We start from the raw sequence: 22,853 nt of genomic DNA, 5'->3' as shown, positions 1-22,853 counted from the left end.
TTACAGAGTCCAAATCCAAAGAAACTGAAGAGGAGATGACTCAAGCGAAGTGAGCATGAAAGTTTCTACGACGCTATTCACTCTCTGTCCCAAAGATTTGAGGAAAGACTGGATGGGCTCGAAAGAAAGTTTGAAAACTTTGAGCAACGCATTCAGAAAAACGAAAAAGAGGTGACAGAAAATAAAAATGAAATAATTCAACTCAAAGCGCAAGTGAATATGCTGGCAAAAGAGAACAAGGAGCTGAAGGAAAGATGCCGGGAAATCGAGCGCTACGGAAGACGATGGAATCTTAAATTGATTGGACTACCGGAGAAGGAAGACGAAGATACAAGAGAAACGGTGATCGGTATTCTCACAAGAGTGATTCCGATGTCAGTGGAAAAAATTCGAGACAAGGTTGATACTGTCCATCGTTTGGGAAAGAAAGATGATCCCGCCTTCAACATGAGACCACGACCGATCATCATGCAGTTTGGCATGCGGACCACGAGGGACAAGATCTGGACAAGATCTTGTTAATGTCAAAGTTGCAATCCACGACAGATTGTTCATTCATTTAAGAGCGTGTATTTTGTTTCATGTCTATTGTTTTTAGTTCTTTAAATGTTCGAGGTTTAAAAAATAACATTAAGCGTAAGGCCAATTTTTAATTTTGTATGGAAGTCAAAGCCAACCTTATTTTGTTACAAGAGACACATTCAAACAAGGACGATGAAAAATTCTGGAAGCAACAATGGGGAGACAATATTTTGTATTCGCATGGAACTTCTCATTCTGCAGGAGTGATGATTTTATTTTTCAGGTTTACAGGGAAAATTATTGATTTTAAAAGTGATGAAGCGGGTCACTGGCTAATGGTTGTGGTAGAGATATTAGATTTTAAAATGATTTTGATAAATGTTTACGGGTACAACAACAGGTCTCTCAATAGAAATATGATGGCAAAATTAACCCAAGCTATCAGGGAATGGAGTGCAATTTATGGCACGGATAACATAATAACAGGAGGTGATTTTAACATAGCACCTAATTCCTGGCTCGACAGAAAACCTCCCAAGGGCTTACAACCAGAATATAATGACATGTTTAACAATTTTTGTTTATCCAATAACTTGGTAGATTATTGGAGAGTGACAAACCCTAACACAATGCAATTTACATGGATAAGCCCAGCAGATTCTAATCTATGCTCAAGGTTAGATTATTGGCTATTGTCTCCAAATATTACTAATCTTACTCCAAGATGTGATATTCAATCATCTCCTCTCACGGATCATTGTCTTATTGGCCTGTCACTCTCAATAATCAAACAAAAACAGATATCATACAGTGTCTGGAAATTTAATAATTCTTTATTGCTGAATGAAGAATTCTGTAGACAGATTAGAACAATGTGTCTAGAAACCCATGACATGGATTTGGCAGATATAAGTAAATGGGAGTGGTTTAAATTTCGAGTAAAGCAACAAGCCATTGAAACTGGTAAGAAAATAGCCAACAATCGTAAGTTGAAACAAAAGGAAATAGTCGAAAATATAAGTTTATTATGTGGTAAACCTAATACAACGGTAGAAGAGATAGAAGAGTTACACACGCTCCAGAAGCGATTAGATGATATTTACCTGGAGAAGGCAAAAGGAGCCTTTGTAAAATCAAAAGCGAAGTGGATTGAGCAGGGGGGAAAAAACTCATCATATTTCTACAGCCTTGAGAAACGGAGACAGACTAAAAAATGTATAACAAAAGTGAACCAAAATGGAAATATCATTCAGGATACAAATCAAATAACAGAAGAAGTATGTCAATTCTACAGCAATCTATACAAGAAAAAGTTTCAGAGTGACAGTTGTGATGCTTTTATGAAAAATATAGACAAAAAACGTTCAGATGAAGATAAATTACTACTAGAAAGAGATGTAACTTTAATAGAAATTGAAACCGCTCTAAAACAAATGAAAAACGGTAAATCACCAGGCATTGACGGTTTATCGATAGAATTGTTCAAGACTTTTTGGACAGATATAAATAATTTATTATTTAACGCATATCTCGATTGCATAAAAAATGGTCAATTATCCCCAACAATGAAAACTGGTCTGATAACCTTGTTGCCCAAACCCAATAAAGACTTATTACTATTAGATAATTGGAGACCTATAACTCTACTTTGTAATGATTATAAAGTACTGGCTTTGGTATATGCTAACAGAGTAAAAAATGTCTTGATTAAGTTAATAGATGAATGTCAGTCAGCCTTTATTAAAGGTAGACATATTCATAACAATGTGAGACTAATTATGGACATCTTAGATTATCAGAGCCTTATTAACACAGAAAGCCTAATATTGTTTATTGATTTTTTAAAGGCATTTGACTCTGTCGAACATGACTTTCTATTGAAATCACTACAAATTTTGGGGTTTGGCAACAACTTTTGTAAGTAATTATAATGTTTTATGACCAAATATACAGTTATATTTCACTTCAATCAGGCATCACTCCAAGAATCAATGTCTCTTGTGGAATAAGACAAGGGTGCCCAATTTCACCTAAATTATTCATTCTTTGTACGCAGCTTTTGGCTTATTTTGTTGTAAATAATAAAGACCTTGAAGGAATAAAGGTTTGTGACAAAGAATTGAAAATAAGCCAATTTGCTGACGATACAGTGATATTTCTAAAAGACAAATCAATTCTTCAGAAAGCTTTAAATGTGATTTCTGTTTTTTCCAGGGCATCAGGCCTTTGCCCAAATCTAAAAAAATGTGAAATATTACCGTTGTATAATTGCACTGAGACCGACTTGGAGATGATTCCAGTAAAAAATGATGTGAAATACTTGGGCATTCATCTATCTAAAAACTTGGAAATAAGAGAGTCCAAAAATATCAAAGAGAGATTTGAAGAAATAAAAAGAAACCTAAATCATTGGTTGACAAGAGACTTAACTATTTTAGGACGTAACCTCTTGTCAAAATCAGAAGGGATTTCTAAATTGATTTATCCAAGTTACTCTCTTTACATTAGTCCACAAAACATAAGAAAAGAAAATACTATAATTTACCAATTCATATGGCGTAATAAAACGTATTACGTAAAAAAATCACAACTTGTAAAGGATTATAACAAAGGGGGCTCAAAAACAATTGATTTTGAATCAATGGTTGGAGTTTTTAGAGTAAACTGGATAAAAGCCTTTTTAGACAAACCTGATTCTATATGGTTCCATATTCCTAAAAGTATTTTTGCTAAAGTGGGAGGTTTAGAGTTTCTTTTGAAGTGTGATTTCGAGGTATCCAAATTGCCAGTAAAACTGTCTGATTATCATAAGCAAGTTCTGCATTACTGGAAGATGGTATTTGCTCATAATTTTACACCACATGGCTCCACCTTGTGGAACAACAGATTGATAACAATAAGTAGAAAAACGCTTTTTTTCAGAAGTTGGTTTGAAAAAGGAATAATTTTTATCACAGATATATTAGACGAACAAGGTAATTTTTTTAGATACAAGGATTTTAAAACAAAATTCAATATACAAAGTGTGATGTGTGCACTGACACAAACGAAGAGAAAGGTTGATTGGAGTTCAGTATCTTTACTTGTACATGTTATCGTACAGACCGACAGACTGTTTCTGTCTATACTCGTGCATTGCCGTATGTCCTGTCCATGCGCATGCGCACAATACCAATATCACAGGATGATGCATTCAGGGACAGTTTGGTGGTTGGTAATAAACATTACACAAAGTTCAATAAGAGAGTATAATAAGGTGTGTAAAGCAACACCAAGAGCCTTATTAAATATGATACAAAACTATTCACATTATTCTAAAAGTCAAATAAATTTGCCTAAATTGCAAATAAACCAGACTCCTTTAAATAGTAAAAAGTGTAACAATAATTATATTAGTAAAATGCTCAAATATAAACTATTTCATGATTTTGACCAAAATGCAAAAATAAGACACTATGATGATAAAATAACAAATAAATACATCAAATTCATGAAATGGCCAATTCCTCCTAAAACCAAAGAAATGCAATTCAAAATTATAAATGGATATTATCCAGCAGCTGCAATGCTGAAAAAGAGGTTTGGTTTTGAGGTGGAGCCATGTGTGTTCTGTTCCCAGGAAGATGAAACTATTGAACATTTGTTTTTCTTTTGTCCAGTGATAAAAAGTTTCTGGCAAGACGTCATGAATAGAGCTCCGGACCCCACGTGACTTCCGGTGTTCGGGCTACCATTTTGGCAGTAAAATGACCAGCGCCAGCATTGAAGCTTTCAAACCATCGGAGTACTCATCTCACTTTAATTCGCATGACATTGAGCGTTATTTAAAAAAGCTAAATCGGTTAAATATTACCGACCCATACAATGCCCCCGGGGTGCTTTTCAAAAGTATCTCCGCTGAAGAAGACGTCCCAGATCTGCAGTATCCGGATATATTTAACTACCTGATAAACTTCCCATCGTCCTACACGGGTGACTCTCTAAAAGCCTACAAAAGCCTGGAGGGTTTCAAATGGACTCAGTCTGGCTTTGTGACGAACATCCAGCTGTGGAATCTTCAAGCAAAAAATTGCTTTATCATCACTGGAAGGGTAAGTGTCCCAGTTTAATAGGTAGCTAAGCTATTGTAACGTTAGCATGGTTGGTAGTTGTCCGGGTTGCTAATTTTTTTTTCCTACAATGGGAAAAGGCTTTTTCCCTTAATTTTACTCTTTTTATGGTTAGGGTGTTGGCTAGTTTGGATCAGTTTAAAATAGGGTTGTTCTCAAATGTGGCCTTTCCCATCCTAGGAAAAAAAATGTGGAGTCTGGGTTGTTTGTTTATGTTAGCTTGGCTAGCTACCGTGGTGCGTCTGGCTATCTGTAGCAAGTTTCTATCTTGATGTACCCAACTTAGCTAACATTTTTTATTTCATTTATAGGTTAATCATTCCCAAAGGCTTAATAACCCTCAGTTAAAGCCATGGATGGTGGTGAGGAATGATGGTGTTGTCTTGGGAGCCCATTGCAATTGCACAGCTGGACTTGGTGAGAGCTGCTCCCATGTGTCAGCTGTGTTGTTCAGCATATGGCAGCATAACAATGGAACAAAAGAAGAGATAGCTGTAACATCTAAGAAGTGCACGTGGGCCACCCCAAGTGAGGACTCTTTAAAGAAAGTGGAGTATCAGCAGGGCAAAGACATCATATTTAACAACTTTCAACAAAATAAGAAAGGAAAATCTTCGAAAGGTCATTCTGCTCCCCCAGCTTTCCCACCTCTGACCGCTGCTGAGCAAGCCCAACTCTACTGCAACCTCTCCCAATGCCGCACACAAGAGGGGCAGATCATCAAACCAGCAGTCCTGTCTGTTGTCAAAGAGTATGCAGCATCCTATGTTCCAAAGGCTGTCATGCTGGATCTTCCACCAACCTGTATAACAAGCAGGCAAGAGACCTCAACCTGGCAGAGTTACAAGATCGAGCAGAAGCACTATTTGAAGACATAACTGTGACCAAAGAACAGGTATAGAAAATTGTATTTTCTTTAAAATAACAGGAGCTAATAACTGAAATCTAAAATCTATCATGTACTGCATGTGTACAGTCTGTGCAAACTTAAAATGTTATGTGTAACAGTTTGAATCGTCTTGTTTTCAGAGTGATATAGTAGAGGAGGAGACCCGAGCTCAGTCCAAATCCAAAATCTGGTTTGAGCAAAGGAGTGGTAGGGTAACAGGATCTACCTTCAGAGCAGCCACAAAGACAGACATCAGGAAGCCTGCAGTGTCTCTGATAAGACAAATATGCTACCCAAAGTCCCTAGTTTCACCAGTGAGGCTACCAGGTATTCATGAGCATAGAAGGGTTAGGGTAAAATAGGGCATGCAGTTATGTAAAATTGTCATTGGTGTACAATCAAGTGAATGTGATGTAAGAGAACAGGGAGGGTAAATCGAGGAAGCACTATTCTAAAAAAGCAGGAGTGTTAAACCAAGTAGTAGTACCTTTTGAAAGAGCAGGGAGGTACCAATGTGGGGTGACATTACTATTGTCCAAAACTAATGTTGTTGTTTTTTCTTCAGATGGGGATGTCAGCATGAGGAATTGGCGAGAAAATACTATGAAATGCAGCATCGCCTCTCACACACGGATGTCATCGTAGGATCAGCTGGATTCAGGATTTCACCCCTGCACCCATTTATTGGGGCCTCACCTGATGGATATGTTTCCTGCAGCTGCTGTGGCTCCGGTGTGATAGAAATTAAGTGCCCATTTTCTGTAAAGGACCTTTCTGTTAATGAGGCAGTAAATTCTGTTGCACACTTTTGCCTTGAAAGAAATGCGCAAGGAAAAATTAGACTGAAGCGGGACCATGTATACTACTATCAAGTGCAGATGCAGCTATTTGTTACTGATAAACCATATTGTGATTTCATTCTGTGGACTGAAAGGGAAAGTACTTCACCTTTTGTTGAACGTGTCAAACCTGATGTTGCATTCTTTGACAAAGAATTGGAATGTGCTCGTGACTTCTTTAAAAAATGTATAATTCCAGAGCTGCAAGGCAAGTATTTTTCTGCACCAAAACCAGCACCAGCAGCAGCAGCATTTGCTGATAATAGTCAACAACAGTGGTGCTACTGCCGTGAGCCAGAAGCAGGGAACATGTTGGTCTGTGCATCAGGTTTTTGTTCAGTTAAAAAATTTCACCAAACCTGCCTTCGCATAAAAAGGGTTCCAAAACAGTGGGTATGTCCCAGCTGCCGAAAAGTAATAAATGCACAAAAAAACTTTAGTGAGGAGACTGTGAAATTAGTTAACAGTTGTAGCTGATACTGTACCATCTTATTTATGAATAAACAGTTGTTAAATCAATATTGTTCTCTTCCCCATCATTACTATTAAGTATCTGTAGCAATCAGGAATATAAAACATGGGTAGGTCATTCATATCAAACACACGAGAACAAATATTTTGTTAAGTGGAACTAAGAATGGGTGAATGTGCTGCTTGATCTGAAAAGACAGTGTCATCGCATCAGAATAGTGAGTCATCAAAATTAGTAAGTAATGTTACAACACGCAAGCAAGAAATGAGAGTCACAAAGGTTTATTTGCTGGTTGAGCACATCTGTAGCCAAACACATCAGTTCAACTGTACATCCTCATCACTGGAAGGGCACCACAGATTCAGACACATTTGTAAGGGCACAACATACGCTCACTATCTTGTCAAGGTAGGTCACATCATTTTCTGTCAATGTCCGTGAAACTTATGGGGACAGTGCTTTGCAAGACTGTGTACTTTTGACGGAGAACTCCTATTACCCTTTCAATATGTATCCTAAGAGAGGCTAGACATCTGGTGTTCTCCAAGTCAACAGGATCTAACTGCTTCTTTCCACGGGTAAATGCCGGAATCTTTAATTCAGCTTGGCATCTCTGAATGGACTCTTTAACCAAGAAACCTCTGTCCGCTAAAACTACATCTCCTGGGAGCAAATGAGATAAAAAGTTACTTTGTTCTGTGATAAACTTATCACTTGTCCGACCTCCCCATCCAGTGGAAATGAAACAAATGGAACCTTGAGGGCAAATTGCAATTAAATATTTCATTGTGTGGTGTGATTTGTAAGATGAGTAACACTGAGCACTGGCTAGCAATCGACTGGGTTTCTCTTGAAATATTTCAAAACAGTCTATAATGCAAACTGTCTTTTCAAAGCTACTGTTTCGAAATGCATATGGAAGAGATGTTCTTAAGTATTCTCTGTCAGGCCACAACACTAGACTTGGCACCAGTCTACAATGCATAACACTAATACAGTGTTTGAAGAGCTTTGAAACTGTGGTTGAGTCAATGCTAAAATAAAAAGCCAAAAATTCAAAGGACAAGTTCATTCTAAGCTTCATTAAAGTTAACATGTACTGCTGAAAACATGTTAAACCAGATTTAAGTTTGAGAAACGGAGCAACAATATGAAAAATTGTCATGAGAATTGAATATGTTGATAAACCAGTAAGAGAATTAACCCTTTTATCATCGTTATGCAAGCTCATCTCATTCAGTGTAGTCCTATTGATTTTCTCCTTCAGCAACATATTTTCAGTCCTCAGAGCTTGGCATTCTTGCTCAAGAGATTGGACGCCTTTACCACAGGTTTCAGTGCTGCATGATGGAGTTGCTGGATCATCCTCATGGAGAACAGGCTGGACATCATTTCCAGGTTCTTCATGGGTAGATTCCTTCAAAGGCTCTGTGGTGGGAGTCTGGTCTGCAGTAGAATCCTTGGTGCCGTCTTGGGGACAATCGGTTGATGCTCTGATGAAAACACAAAAGTTGTATATTATAAGTACATGTATAAACTACTGATGACAGTGTGTCATTTTTTTGTCAATCACTCTCTGTTTTCCGCTGTATATACTAGCTTTCATTAGTAAGTACATTTTAATTGTAAAGCACATTTACATCCTAAGTTCTTTATAGTCAGTATATGATAAAGAAAAAAAAATGCATAAAATAAACAATAATAAAAAATAGAAAGACAATGACAGGGACAATCACATGCATAGTCAGTGGCTGCCAAATTCAAGTCAGTAGAGTTGTGTGTGATGATTTCAAACCAGCCACAGATGTTATTGTTTTTAACTCAATGGGTGTTATTAAACCTACAATGAATTTAGGTTTATAATTTTAACAAGTCCATGGAAGTGGGGTTGAACAGGTTATTGAACTTTAATATTTGCACCTGGGAGGGATGACTTTCGCAGATAGCTTTGTCTGCTCTATCTTCTGTAGCTTTGCTTTCTGTCGTCTGTTGAAAACCTCCAGTCTCATTTTTCTTTTCCTCTTCTCTGGAGATGGAACGTAGTTGAAAATAGATGGAACGAAGTCCGGACTCAAGGGATTATCACTCTTTCTCCCTACAAAATAAATGAAAACATTTCAGCATCGAACTAGGTTTGGTTTACTACGTTAGCACTTGTTAGCTTACAAAGCATGGCATTGTTAGCCCCACAAATTGCATGCTATAACTAGCTAATAGCTATGCAGTATTAAACTGACCAGAGACCACAATTATAGCCGATTAAATAATGAAGATACTTATGTTAGTGAGCGTTGTATTCGGTAACTGACCTGATAAGAAGTGATCGCTGCACAAGCGGAATCCAACAGCTGGGGGGTCCCATCTTTCAGTCTTGTTTTGCGTGCTCCTGGCTCTTTTAATGGCGCTGATCCACTTAGCTCGTCTCTCCGCATCTTTAGGAATGCCCTCGTTTATTTGTGCAACCTGGTGCACAACAGTTGTCGACCATATTTAGCCTCCTTTCACCACAAGTCTGCCGAATGCTGCCAAAATGGAGATGCCCACTGTTTCCTGTCCCGTAACTACGTCATCTCCCGGAGCTCTATTGGCTGAAAACAAAAATGAAGAAAATTACACAATTAAAGTTAGAACAAATTCTTTTTGGAAATGACAACCTGCCGAAGGAACTTTTTAGAATTTATAATATCATAACAATTATGGGTAAATACCACATACATAAAAGTAAATGGCAAAACAAGAATCCATCCCTATTGGTTTTTAAAATAGAATTGAGGGAGTTCTTTGCTTCCTTGAATATTCTGAAAGACTCAAGCGATAACATTTACTCTCTATGTGAAGATGTCTCAGAATATTTGTCATTCTAATTTGTGACGCTTCCATGTGACTCTGTCCTACAAGATTGAGGAAAATGTATGTATGTAAATTGCCTTGACATGCCTAATGGACTGAAGTGCCTTCGCTTAATTTATTTGATCTATTTTAATTTTTGTTTTCTACTTTCTTTTAGAAATGTTTTATTTTAATTTTATATGTTCTGCATTTTTTATCTCCCAACGAGAGTTTTCTGTAAATAATAATAATAAAAAAAAAAAAAGTCTGATGTATTTCCTGGGATCTGCTGGAGCCACTCCTCCAGTTTGGGGGTCACTGCCCCGAGTGCCCCAACGACCACGGGCACCACTGATACCTTCACCCTCCAGGTTTTCTCCAGCTCTTCTCTGAGCCCCTGGTGTTTCTCTAGTTTCTGGTGTTCCTTTTCCTGATGTTGAAGTCTTGGTATTGCTATGTCGACCACAGCGGCTCCTCTGCTCTTTGTCCACCACCACAATGTCCGGTTGGTTCATTACCATTTTGTCCGTCTGTATCTGGAAGTCCCACAGGATCTTGGCTCGGTCGTTCTCCACCACCTTTGGAGGTGTTTCCCACTTTGACCTTGGGGTTTCCAGCCCATATTCTGCACAGATGTTCCTGTACACTATACCAGCCACTTGGTTATGGCGCTCCATGTAAGCTTTCCCTGCCAGCATCTTACACCCTGCAGTTATGTTCTTACACCCTGCAGCCTCTTACACCCTGCAGTTCTGTAAAGCTGGATTGTCTCATTGGCCTCTTTGCACAGTCTACACCTGGGGTCTTGTCTGGTAGATCTGGGCCTCTATTGCTCTGGTGCTCAAGGCCTGCTCCTGTGCAGCCATGATGAGCCTCTGTGCTGCCCTTTAGTCCTGCTCTGTCTAGCCATTGGTAGGATTTCTGTATATCCGCCACTTCAGTTATGTTTCGGTGGTACATGCCGTGTAGGGGCTTGTCCTCCCATGACGGGACCTCCAGCACCTCATCTTCTGTTCCCCATTGTCTGAGACATTCACTGAGCACGTCATCTGTCGGAGCCTTGTCCTTGATGTACTTATGGATCTTGGATGTTTCGTCCTGGATAGTGGCTCTCACACTCACTAGTCCTCGTCCTCCTTCCTTACGGCGAGCGTACAGTCTCAGAGTGCTGGATTTGGGGTGGAACCCTCCGTGCATGGTTAGGAGCTTTCGCGTCTTAACATCTGTGGTCTGTATCTCATCCTTTGGCAGCTTATTATTCCTGCAGGGTATCTGATTACTGGCAGGGCGTAGCTGTTTATTGCCCGGGACTTGTTCTTGCCATTGAGCTGCTTCTTAGGACCTGCCTTACTCGTTGGAGGTATTTGGCCGTAGCCGCTTTCCTTGTCACCTCTGCTTGTGGGATTCCGAGGTACTTGTAACTGTCCTCAATGTCTGCTATTGTTCCTTCTGTGTGGACGACCTTCCTTCTCTTAGTCACCATCCGACCACACTTCTCTAGTCCGAATGACATCCCAATGTCTGCACTGTATATCCGGGTGGTCTGGATCAGTGAGTCGATGTCTCGCTCATTCTTAGCGTACAGCTTGATGTCATCCATGTAGAGGAGGTGACTGATGGTGGCCCCGTTCCTGAGTCGGTATCCATAGCCAGTCTTGTTGATTATTTGGCTGAGGGGGTTCAGACCTATGCAGAACAGCAGTGGGGACAGGGCGTCTCCTTGGAATATGCCACATTTGATGGAGACTTGTGCAAGTGGCTTGTGGTGCCGTGACCCAGATATATATATATATATATATATATATATATATATATATAAATTCATACCTGGGTTTCAAATAGATACAGTGTAAAAAAGAGACATACCGCATGAAGCTTCTTTGTTAGGTTTTTGGAAACGTGCCAGACATCAAGGGAATGGATAATACTGTTATCCTTATATCTTCCCTTTTCTGGAGCTTTTTAGAAAGTAAGAAATGTATGTGTATACAATCTGCTTCAAATTCAAAGTCATACATATATTTGTTTTATACTTACGCATGAGGGCAGAAATCTGCACATGTGCGTCTGTGACAATCTCTGTAATATTCACCTTGTTTGTCAGTGTATCAAAAGTTTTTATAAAAGCTTCCTTCTCCATTGCCACACTTTTACGTCCAACCCATCTTTTGTCCACATTGACAACAGAGATGATGTCCATGGTGTCGAGCTCCATTGTTGTGTAAGTGCAGCACATAGCCGAGTGACCTTTTGAGGAAAATAAGTACATTTTTATTAATATTTTGGAAAAGATCTAGTATTCCATAAGCTTTGTGACTTACCAGGAGAGTCCATTCTTCCATCAGCTGAAACAAAGTAACAAAAGCAGGTCAGCGCATAAATCATAGTATATTAGGCATAGTAAGGAAGTAAACTACTTAACAAGGGCCACAACACTGTCTTTTGACTTCAACCTGTTGATAATAGCAGACCTCTTCTCCATCCAAAACTCCTTTATTGTTTTTAGGCAGTAGGTGCCCTGGACTGAATAGAATGAAGAGGCTGCCACCATTCTTATATTCATAAATTTGAAGAGAAGTGCTATCTTGGTAAAGTTATTCCCCGACAGTAGGATGTGTGTCGATAACATGAAGTCTCCTCCCTGCATCCCATGTTTGAGTGTCGGCTGGCTGTTCCAACTCCACAACCTATGTCCGTACTGGCAAAACTATATGGACAAAGAAAAAAGTATTAGAAAAACACTTATAAATGGCCCATTATTTGGGCAATAATTGCCTGACATTAGAGACAAACTCACCCACTCCAATATCACTGCTGTACCACGTGGACGGGACTTGACAGAAAAAGGTGGACGTCCGTCACACTCAACGCCTGTGATATTGTCACTATAGTGGCATTTGCTGAGCGGTAGTTGTAGAAAAGTGGCTATTTGTAGCAAGCATTTGGTGTAAGTTATGCATGCTTGCTGTTTTATGAGGTCACTTTCTACAACCACTCTGTCAGGTTTGGGGAAAATAGGAAATGCTACTGGAGACTCCTCATCCAAATCTTCAATGTGTGGGTCCTGAGCTGCCTCTTCACAATCTTCAATATCCAGGACTGCTTCTTCCAGCCCAATGCAAGGAAGTTTGTTTACTCTGCTCTGAGATGCACCACTGCATTACAAACAAAATGTACATATTATAAAAAGTGAAAGTACGAGAAGAGATAAATTACTATTTGAAAACATACCGTAAAGAGATAGGTGGAACATAATCTGAATCGTATGGGTCTGCGGCCAATTCGTCATCAAACTCTATGCTGTAAGTAAAAATTGAATGGCAAACTATGGTTATATGTTCTGACCAAGAAAGTCAGAGACAAAGCAGGAATAATTGACATACACACTGTTCTCCAGACTGTTGGCTTTCTCCTCGTCTAAAGCGCCATCTTGCAGCTCCAATGATTTGATGCTACACAAAAAGAAAGCACATCAATTTCAAATATATTGTATGTGTTGTAAGTATAGTGTAAATTAAATTTAAAAAGTAATGACGGTTTACCTTTCCTCTAATAACTCTAAGTCTTGACCTTCAGCAAAGGGCATTACTCCTGCTATCTGAAAGTCATCCCTGTAGACACATTTTACAAGTCAGACAACAGAAACCAAACCAAAATAATGTTCTAGTATTTCAATAGATAAACTTACCTCGGATTCTCCTGCACTCACTGAACTGGGAGGATGTGGCATTTCTAACACCTTTGATTTTGATGTAGATGGCCCATGGGATGTCAGCTTCTCATAACTACAAAGTACAGTTACAGTTACTAAACACGTAAATTTTGAGCATAATGTAGCCAGTTGATAAATCACCAGGCCACAATACACTACAGGCTAAGCAAAATAAACAATGCAGACCCACATAGCTACTATAAATTTCTCTAATAATTATAGCTAACAAACTAGCATAACAATGACTCAACAGAACGAACATTCACTGAAGTTGCAAAAAACTTGCTTTGAAAACGTACTACTGGCTAAAGGCAATGACACGCTGATAGCTTGTACATTTATTAGCATTAGATATTATTTTTCACGTAAACCTGTAATTGTGTCTTACCTTTCGAGTAAAAATAAAGCTAACGGTGAGTCTTTTTTCATACCGAGAGCATCTCTTAGCGCTCGCCATCGCTGAAAAGCTGCTCCAATATTGACTCTCGTCTTTGACCTGCGCCGGTCTGACTCCAGTTTACTTCGCTTAATTGCGCTCCAAAGTTGTTGCTTCACTTTCTTGTGTTTTCTTGGGGTCTGTGATGGAGTTTCAGCTGGGCTCGAGGCCGGTCTCTTCTTGCTTTCCGCAGACTCCATCCTCACTGTTCAAAAGTTACCTCCTTAGAGCGGAGAAATGGATACCTGCGGCAGCTGCTCGGGCACGCACATGACGTCACGCGCTCTGAAGTACACTTTTCTTATTGACAGTGCAGGATTTTAGAGGCAGTTGTGGTAAACAGGGCTGGGCTCATTCTACACATTAGGACATGGCCGGAACACGTAGGGTAATGAAAATACTAATTTTAACATTTTTAAACTATAGTCCCTTTAATGCTTATTAATGACTCCATTTCACTGCTACAGTCAGGGATTTTTGATGCCAGATCCGGTCCAACATTTACAAAAAAGCTATTAAAACTTTCTACAATTTCATTCATATTGTGATTATCCTTAGTCCCATCACTGAAATATCATGGATATGAATAATTTTTTGCATTACCTTTGATTATATTATTTAGTATTCCCCATACCCCTTTCATTAGGCCCGAGCGGCCTGCCGTCGCAAGGGCCTATTGTAATCGCAATCACAGCGCAGTGCGCGCAGCGCACTGAACCTAAGTGCGCGGAGCGCACAAAAACAGCGCGAAGCGCTGTCCCCATGTCAACCGTAAACTCACCGTGTAAAACAGTGACAGCCCACACCGGAGGTGTGGGCCCTTTATACTTATTATTGCATTAAAATGAATGGGGGTATATAGTGTGAATGGGGGTATATAGTGGATGACGAGCGCGAAGCGCTCGTCATCCACCCAGGACCCCCACGGATGCGTGCGGATCGTTGAAAGCTTTCCAAAAATGTATAATATGATATCGTCGCGAAAGCGACTATATTGTTTTTGCCGAAAATATTATTATTCTTTCTTTCTTCTTCTTCTTCTTTCTTTCTTTCTTCTGCTCTTTGAGCAGGAATTTGACCCCCTGAACATAGTCGAAAACTCACCAAAATTTGCCCAAAATTCAGGTCCGGTGAAAAATTAATTAAAATGTGTGTTTCATATTGGGGAAAAAAAAAATGGCGCGACAGCGCCACCTACAAAAGTGAAAATACATTACGCCAATGGGGGAGGGGCCGAAGTAAACTTTGTCGTAGAGCACCGAGATTCGGTACAGACATTCGTCATGTGACGACAAAAAAATATATATATTGTGGCCACGCCCCCTGACAAACCGGAAGTCCGCCATTTTGACAGGAAGCCCGGAGAATGCTGAGTCAGCGTTTTCGCTGCTATCCCGGTCGGAGCCGTTAATAAAACGCTAATGTTATCCGGACTATGACAAATAGGAGCCAATAACCGCGACGCTTCATACTGAATAGCCCTAATCAGGTGACTCTTCCCGGTGCCAGCTCCACCTGATATAAATACATGCAATGGCTCAGGGTTGTTACCGGCAACCTTGTCTAAGCACCATTGCCGTATTTTGTAAAAAATGGACAGCTGTTGCTCATTCAAGCTTCGCACAAGTGCGAGACCCTCTGGACGACTCATAACATATGTCCTCTCCAAATGACAAATGTCCTCGTTCCTTACAGCCAAGTCAGGGATGGGCTCTTGCTCATGCTCAGAGAGGACCTCCTGCAACATCTCCCTAAACTCCTCCTTCGACTCCAACCTTTCAACTTCCAGCTCTGGGCAGAGATCGGCCCATGCCTCTTCCAAAAGCTCTTCAGAGTTCATTGCCTCTTGGATCTCATCCAGATCCTCAGCCTCCACTTCAAACCGACACCTATTTGCATCAACGATTGCCTTCACCGAATGCACAGACCCGTCACTATAGCGCACTTCCCCATTTTCATAAAAGTCCTTATATGTTTCGTATGGAGCCGGCTTAAGGTCGGCTTCATCGCGATACGGTAAAAATAATTGAAGGATGCTTAGATGGAATAACTCTGAATCTTTTGTCTCTGAAAACCGTGCATACCTAACAATTGCAGGCTTGGTGTTCTGCCGTTTAGCGACAGCACCTAAGGAATTTTGCAAAGGAATAGCCTTTTGACATGTATCTGTTTGACTAAGTACACGGTATTCAGATACAAAAGAAGCAATGCACATATCATTAAAAGTGCTATCGTTTGGCCTACTCTTAAAGCGATCTATAATGTTTGTCATCCAAATATCATCCGAAGCCGAATCACCATCTAACTGACTGATAGGTTTGCTCAATCTAACAATGTTGTTTCCCGTCGGAATGAATTCTACTTTACGTGAGAATTCCTTAAGGTGCATGTTTGTAACGCGATAAACAGCTTCCTGCGCAGAGACGTCACGATTATGCAAATAAACGCGTCCTAACTTTTTCAATGCCTCTTTTGCACTAACATTATCTTTGGAAGCTTCTTTTTGGGCAGCGCCCAAGAGCAAACCCATCTCCCTCTCTGCCTTAGAAATATAGGAAATTATATAAACTATGCACGCCCACGCATCTACAACAAACTGAATATCCATATTCGCATCCCAAGCATCCAACAATTTCGCGTTATAATTATTAATCCAGACTTCCTTAATCCCCCGCTTTAAAACTACATGAGTGTGACCGCCTAAAGCCTGGTACACCATTTCAAACGAGTCCTGTGTTAAACCGGCAGCTGCAAACAATGACTGCACACTATCAATGGGAACATTCTCATCTACAATAGCATCTTTAAGTGCAGTCATAAACGCCACAGCTTCCTCTTTAGGCATAATCGGTTCCTGTTCCGGTTCTACTTTTTTAATAAATGTGCGCATGGACGGAGGACGTGGGAAATTAAAGCGACACTTCTTTTTTCCCTTTTTACAGGTTTTTGAGTGACGCTTTGAATGCTGCTGCACTGAAGTAACTTTTTCCAATAATTTTGGATCAGAGGGTAATTCACAACTAATGTACTTATCAATAAAGTCAATTACCTCCTCGTCTGTATTAACTCCAAGCTTGGGAGCATCCCTAACCCAATATAAACAATGTACGTGAGGGCTTCCGCGCTGCTGAAACTCTACACGATAAAAGGAATCTATAATTTCGCCTATCGGGTGAGCCGGGGACTTCAGGACGGTATTTTGAAATCTATGCCACCGCTGATCAAACATACGGGCGACAGTTGTGGGGTGGCGACGCAAAAGATCACATCTGTCTGCCCAATTTAAGTCCTCTACACTCCTGGTACTACCTTCTATTTTTAACAGGGCCTCGAGGACTTCTGGCCAACGCATATCTGCCGAACTAAATGAACAAAACCATGTTGGAATACCCAGCTGGCGCACCATCGCGATTAAGTCTTTGAGTGTGGCTTGCCAGTATGGGGGCGTGCCTCTAATAGGCTTTAAAAAACGATAACCACTATCAAACTGTAATAAATTTTCCAAAGATTCTTCATCTGCAGCAGCATTACCCGAACCCTGACACGCATGTCCCTTTCGCAAAGCTATGGAGACCTTCGATACAACCTGCTCTACTTCCAACATGTACAGAGCCATGAATAGAAATTTAAGATTGCGCGCGAAACGACCGTCCGCGTGCAATAGTCTGTTAATGAAATACCGGCACAAAGTAATACGAACAGGCCTACGGGTGTGAAACGTATTACGCCCAAAGGGGAACTCTTTTGGGAAGCATTTTGCTTCATTTTCCTTATCGGTGAGCAAACTCACTGGACTGTTCCCCTCTGCCGGAGCCAAATTCAGTACACCCTGGAAGTAGTGGTCAAGAGCCTCCTGAGCCATATCTGCAGGCATAAAGAAGGTGTCCTGGAACATACAATGACGCTGACGGTCATGGAGATGCTCATCATCTAAATCTTCATCCTCTCCCTGTGCTGCCTGTCCCTGTGCTGCTTGTCCCTCTCCTTCCTGTCCCTGTGCTGCCTGTCCCTGTGCGGCCTGTCCCTCTCCTGCCTGTCCCTTTGCTGCGCGTCCCTTTGCTGTGCGTCCCTTCGCTGCGCGCCCCTTCGTCGGTCGCCCCTTCGTCGGTCGCCCCTTCGTCCCCTGTGCAGCCCCCATCTGCCCCTGCGTTGCCTGTCCTTGCACCGCCTGTCCCTGTGCTTCCTGTCCCTGTGCAGCCCCCATCTGCCCCTGCGTTACCTGTCCCTGCACCGCCTGTCCCTGATCCGCCTGTCCCTGCGCTTCCTGTCCCTGCGCAGCCCCCATCTGCCCCTGCGTTGCCTGTCCCTGCGTTGCCTGTCCCTGCGTTGCCTGTCCCTGCGTTGCCTGTCCCTGACCCGCCTGTCCCTGACCCGCCTGTCCCTGACCCGCCTGTCCCTGACCCGCCTGTCCCTGACCCGCCTGTTCCATCGGTGTCGCTCCCGTATCCATAGCTTCCTCTTCCTGCCTCATGAACTCATTAACCCACTCTTCATCAAACTCTATGTCCAAATAATGCTGGTTGTTTGCTTTAAGAAATGCTATCGCGCTCTTTATCCGACCCGTGTCGACGTATTGATATTCATAATGGCCTTTGTAAGTAAGTTTACGCTTTAATTTCACAGGTAATAACCATCCGTCCATGCTACGACGCGGTAACAGCTTAGTGGTATCAATAATATTGGAAGGCACACAGGTGGCCGGACCGTGAGTCCCCCCTTGACCCCCCTTTGGCAGAGCATACATCTGCATAAACACTATATTGAGCGCCACTAAATGCTGTTCGACGGTGTTCAAACACGCGAGTTCAGGAGGAATATCATCTAATTGTAAATTGTTTATTGAGCATTCAGCCGGCATTTGACCCTTTTTGAGTTTAGAGTTACAAGTGTAGCAGATCCACAAACTCCCTCTACAATCAGACAGCGGACACGGTGACGGACAACTCTTACTGCACGTATGTAAATAGGCATCTGAGATACAGGCCTCAGCAACAGCAGCACATTTAGGATCAACCATAAAATCATCCTTTCTACAAGGTAAGACCTGGTTGATAAATAATAATTTAAAGCACACGCAACAAATGTGTTCAGGACCGTGTTCAACTTCCCGCCAAAAGCGTTCCTTAACCAAATCAAAATTATCGGCCAATTGTTGCTTAATTTGCCTTTTACGATTTCTGTAAGCAACACGAGTTTGAGCTTTGTATTGCTCATCTTTGTGGTATTTAACTTTACTATAGGTTTTTACTTTCTGCCTATGTTTGGGACTATCTTTGTACTTCTGTTTACTGGCGGCCCTGACATCTTGTTTGTGCTTTAAGTTATCTTCATACTTTTTAATGCTAGCTGCCTTTTTCTTTTGTCTATACTCTGTATTAGCACTATATTTATGTTTATTTGCTGCCTTAATTGCCACTTTCCTTTTCTCTCTATGTGCTGCATTGTCTCTGTATTTAAGGTTGACAGCAGCACTGCTCGCAGCCTTTTTTTGTTCTCTAAAATCTACATTGTCGCTATATTTAAGATTGACCGCAGCCTTCTTTTCCTCTTTATAAAACACATTCTCTCTATATTTAAGATTGACTGCAGCCTTCTTTCCCTGTCTGTAATCTCCATCATCACTATATTTAAGATTGACTGCAGCCTTCTTTGCCTGTCTATAATCTAAATGTTCTCTATATTTAAGTTTGTCTGCAGCCTTCTTTCCCTGTCTGTAATCTACATCATCTCTATATTTAAGGTTGACTGCAGCTCTATTTGCGGCCTTCTTTCCCTCTCTATAATCTACATCATCTTTATATTTAAGGTTGACTGCAGCTCTATTTGCAGCCTTCTTTCCCTGTCTGTAATCTACATCATCTTTATATTTGAGGTTGACTGCAGCTCTATTTGCAGCCTTCTTTCCCTGTCTGTAATCTACATTTTCCCTATATCTACTTCTCAATGTTTCACGCAGTCTATCTTTAATTGTGGCATATTTGTTTTTTAAATGTTTATGCTTTTTGTTTTGAATGTACTTGGATAATTTAGTGTGTTGTACATTCGTTTCAGTGTTTGGACTAACCACTGATTGAGCATCTACCTGTCTAGACCTAGTGTTGTAACCCATAAGAATAGAACTATTAATTTGGCAGCTTCCGTAACAACTATGGGTCACAGGGTTTTTAACGCAAGTTACATTTTCATAATGAATATTGTTAATATTTTCTAGGTAGATGCCGCTGGTTGACAAAGGCCTGGTAGTACAACCATATTTAAGCCAACGTCCACTCAAAAACGTATATATATCTACACATAAAAGATCTGCTGTTGCTTGGATCTCTATCTCAGTGGCCCACGTGTTAAGTCTATGCATATTACTATCGTTAATATACTGGGCCACAGAAGAGCAGCCATCGCGCAAAAGACTATTGTATTTTGATGCATTACTTTTAAGATGTTTAACGACCGCAAGTCTAAGTTTCCTATGATATTTCTGCGTGCCACTAACAGCCTGCGAGATCGAGCGAAAGAAACAGTTACCGTCGGCCACGATTTTATTATTTGTACACGGCACATCTAACTTTAACGATCTCAAAGGATCTGTTGTTTCTGGTTCTGCTACAGCGAGTCTCTCATAATCAATGTTAAGGTTCTTACACAGTGCCCTACAAATATTCTCCTGAAGAGGAATAAAATCAAGAGCATCATCTGTGGCACCGGTACAAACAACATCCCAATCAACATCACATTCACGATCGTGTTTTGTCTTTTTAGGTGTGTGTGTGTACTTGGGAACAAACGACTTTGACTTAACTGAGCTTTTACGCTTCGGCTTTTGGTCAGAAGTGTCAAGCTTCGGAGGGGAAATGACCTCAGACGCTTAACACTTCAGACCAACCACCACGACAACAACGCCTGTAATCTCAAAGAACTTATATTCAAGTCCATAACACTCAGCTAACGCGCAAAAATGAGCATACACCTCATCCAGGCTGCTAAAGTAAACAACAACACTTTTACCATCAGGGTCAACCATCCCAGTCGCACTACGACTGTGTGAGTCCACCACCGCGTATCTACCGCCGTCTTTAATGACTGCACAAGTGTTGCCACACATTGTCAGTAGACATGCATCATAGTGTGCCAACATCTCCCCTAAACCACCATCTAAGGTGACCCAAGAACCAGAAACTATAAACTCATGCTCCACTACATTTGCAGCCCCAGCAACCGGCCGACTGAACTCAAACTCAAACGGTTGACCATCAATAACTGACTCTTTGGGCAAGTCAGAAGGTAGTAAGCGCTCATTCCCATTAGGCAGGTCGTTACCCCTAAGCTCTGTGTAAATAGCATCACCAATCTCTAAAGTCCTATCTAAATCCTTTTGCTCCCATGTAAACACACTGGACACAGTGTGCGTAGCTAATGCCACCAGAGCTATGGCTGCACACTGCACCCCTCCATACGGGAACCTGCTATCAGCCTGATGAAAACTACCCCTAACACAACTCGGAAGATCAATTGGAACACTATCCTCCATAACTATATCAGCACACACTACAACAGGACTATCAACTAGAACACTATCCTCCATAACTACATCAGCACACACAACATCCAAATCAACATCACAATCACGTTCACGTTTCACCCTCTTACTTGTGAGTGTGCGTTTGGGAACAGACAACTTAGCTTTAACTGACCTTTTACGCTTTGGCCTTTGGTCAGAAGTGTCAGGCTTCTGAGGCAAAATGACCTCAGACGCTTCACACTTCAAACCAACAACCACAACAACAACACCTGTAATCTCAAACAACTTATATTCAACTTCATAACAGTCAGCTAACGCGCAAAAATGAGCATATAAATCATCCAGGCTGCTAAAGTACAGTACAACGCTTTTACCATCAGGGTCAACCATCCCAGTCGCACTACGACTGTGTGAGTCCACCACCGCGTATCTACCGCTGTCTTTAATGACTGCACAAGTGTTGCCACACATCGTCAGTAGACATGCATCATAGTGTGCCAACATCTCTCTTAAACCACCATCTAAGGTCACACAGGTACCGGAAACAATCAGCTCACTCTCTAGTACATTTGCAGCCCCAGCGACCGGCTGACTGAACTCAAACTCAAACGGTTGACCATCAATAACTGACTCTTTGGGCAAGTCAGAAGCTAGTAAGAGCTCGTGCCCATGAGTCAGGTCGTTATCCCTAAGCTCTGTGTAAACAGCATCACCAATCACTAAAGTCTTGTCTAAATCCTTTTGCTGCCATGTAAACACACTGGACACAGTGTGCCTAGCTAATGCCACCAGAGCTATGGCTGCACACTGAGCCCCTCCATACGGGAACCTGTCATCAGCCTGATGAAAACTACCCCTAACGCAACTCGGAATACCAACAGGAACGCTATCCTCCATAACTATATCAGCACAAGCTACAGGACTATCAACCTCCATCTCTACATCGCTACTACCAAACGTGATAAGGCTTTCACTATCACTAACATCTATGTCAGACTGTGCACAACAAATGCAAGACTTATCTTGGTCCCTGGCGTCAGAAGCGCTCTCCCCGTGGACAGCTGGTGGAATGCTGCGGCGTGGAGAAGGCTGACTGGCTGAAAGGGGGCTGGTCCTCTTCATCTACAAGTCACAAAGAAAACACATAACCATTAGACATCTCTCAAACTAAAGCGGATCTCACTCTGTTCAGTGTAGCTGCTTTTGAAAATGATACATAAAAATCATCATCTCACCTGGTCCACGAAGACCACTGGGGCGTCGGGGGAACTGGTGAGTGATGCTCCTGGAATCACCCCCACATCCACGAACTCCAGCTGCAAAAAGAATAACGTGTTAGATACTACTTCATGACAGATCATAGAATGTCAATTAATAAAAAGTACACACACCTCCTCCTCCAGGAAGCCGTCCAGGATGACCACGCTGGTAGGTGACGTTCCTGGTGTCACCTCCACGACAGCTGCCGCCACCTAGAGGACAACGTTTGTTAATAATCAAAGAAGTTACAATGTAAAAACTTTTTCAGC

The sequence above is a fragment of the Gobius niger genome, assembly GCF_951799975.1.
Source record: "Gobius niger genome assembly, chromosome: 2".
Taxonomy (NCBI): domain Eukaryota; kingdom Metazoa; phylum Chordata; class Actinopteri; order Gobiiformes; family Gobiidae; genus Gobius; species Gobius niger.
The sequence above is the reverse complement of the archived record's forward strand: the minus strand, read 5'-3'. Positions refer to the sequence as shown.